Genomic DNA, 2500 nt, shown 5'->3' on the forward strand with positions numbered 1-2500 from the left:
CTCCGATGTGACGATTTGCAAAATTAGATCTTAAGAACCGGCTGAAAAAGAGGGTCTCTATTTCCGGTCAACCGAAACCTCCGTCCTCTATCGTCCGGTAAAACTCAGCTCCCGTTAAAGGGGACTTGTTCGTCCCTGCCGTGAGCCGTGTGAGTTCACGCATCCCTTGTGCCATCGGACCTTCCGGAGGAGGATAAACTTGAGCTGGAAAATTTCCAGCTGCCACGAAGCACGCATTGACACATTTCACTCTCTGAAACAAGCGCCGATGAAAATTTCCCCACGACGTTCTTTTTTCTCTTCGTAACCACGCCTCTCAGTTTTGGCGCCGCTAGTTCTTGCCTGGCCCAAACCGTATTCCCAAACGTTTGACCGTCCCTTTCAAATGTCCCTCCCGAACCTCCTTTGTGCTTCCCAGCCCGTCCTGTGAACCGCTAATATCGATTCCTTTGTGCTCATCGCTTGCATCAATAGGCTTTGACTTTTCCATGTTAACGCTTGCAAATTCCTCCCTATTAATTCTTCTTTCATGCCTCTTCAAATGACCTTTGACCTCCTTCGACTCCTCAGGATCTCTACCCGCTACATAAGGGTCACCTGCGTGGGCTACGGTTTTTAGGGTGTCATTTCCTACCCGAACCCCTTCGATGACCTGATCTTCTTGAATTCGTCGAAGCGGCGGCTCGAGAGAAATTACATAAAGGAGCGGGCTTAACGGGCATCCCTGTCTTCACCCACTGCCATGGGCACTCGCACGGCTCCACAATAGGCCAACATTTTCATGGCAGGTCTAGAACGGCCTTTTCTGAACTCATACCCACTGGCACCTCTCCTTGACTTGAGATTCATGGATGACATTTTCTTTGTCATGGCAAAGAAGCCCTTGAAAGATTTCACCAGGCTTTCAGCGACTTCCACCCCACCATCAATCGAACTGTGAATTATTCCGAACGAGAAATCGACTCCCTAGACACCACGGTACGGATCCACGGGGGGCACACAAGCACCACATTGTACCGGAAACCGACAGATCGGCAAACGTATCTACACGCGTCCAGCCACCACCCCGACCCTATCAGACATTCCATTGTCTATAGCCAAGCCCTACGCTATAGTCGCATCTGCTCCCATCCTTCAGACAGAGACACACGCTCGAGAGACCTACAGCAAACATTTTCGCAACTACAATATCCGGCGGATATGGTGCGAAAGACGATCGAGAAGGCCAGAATGATGCCCAGGCACAACTTACTACAAGCTAAGCCCAGAGAGAACGGCAACGGGGCACCTCTGGTTGTCACTTATAGCTCCCAACTAAAACCAGTCCAACGTATCATTAAGGACCTGCAACCCATGCTGGATTGTGACACTTCCCTCGCTGAAGCACTGGGGTGGGGGGGGGGGTGGGGGGGGTGCGCGCGCGCGCGTGTCCCTTTCTTGCTTGCAGGCAGCCGGCTAACCTAAAACAACTTCTCACCCATGATGATGAACTACTTCACAAGAACATGGACTCTGGCACCAAGGCCTGCCACAAACCGAGGTGCCCACTTTGCCCTCATATAGATTCCAGGAACACCATCTCTGGACCCGCCAATGTCAGCCATACTATCTCAGGTTCATATTCCTGCTCATCTTCTAATGGGATTTATGCCATCACACGCCAGCAACGCCCTTCCACAATCTACTTTGGACAAAACAGGTCAGTCTCTCAGACAAAGACTAAATGGACATAAGTCTGACATCAGAAACCACGATATTCAAAAGCCAGTGGGTGAACGTTTCAACCTTCCGGGACATTCTGTTGCAGATTTAAGAGCAGCGGTTCTCTTACAAAGGAATTTTAAGGGGAGATTGGAAAGAGAAACTGCTGAATCACTGTGGATCTTCAAACGAAAGGCAACGCGTTGACCTGGGCTGAATAAAGACCTTGCGTTCATGGCCCATTACCAATGCTGATTTCTCCACACCCATCTCTCCCCTGGACGTCACAGACTCTTCTGCATATCACACCTCATCCCATCAAGCCCGCTATTCACATAGACATACTGGTCCTCTACTTAAAGACCGATGGATTCACATTCTAGCTGTATCTGAAGAAGTGAGCCGTGGCTCACGAAAGCTCATACCCTACCGGAAAATACGTTTGTTAGTCTTTAAGGTGCTCCTGGACTCGGTGCCCTTTTTCAGCCCCCTTGTAGTGGTTTTCCCCTCCCTTCCCGGCCATTCACTTGGGGCCGTACCAGGGAGATCCAGAGCAAGCCGTCTCTCTAACAGGCTCGCAGAGAAGGACACGGAGCTAACTCTCAAAGTGGCCCGGTTCGGTCGGCGAGCCCCGAGGACTAGGCGGCCACGGGCCGAACGCCACGGTTGAGCCATCCGAGACTTCTATTTATGCCGACGTTTTGAAATCACCCTCTCGGCGGCTTTTCGTGTCTCGGGGTCCGCGCCGGCAATCCTTTCGGACGCACGGGTATGGATAGCGAGGTACGGTGAGGGGGGA

This window comes from Euleptes europaea, chromosome 9, assembly GCF_029931775.1.
Source record: "Euleptes europaea isolate rEulEur1 chromosome 9, rEulEur1.hap1, whole genome shotgun sequence".
Classification (NCBI taxonomy): Eukaryota; Metazoa; Chordata; class Lepidosauria; order Squamata; family Sphaerodactylidae; genus Euleptes; species Euleptes europaea.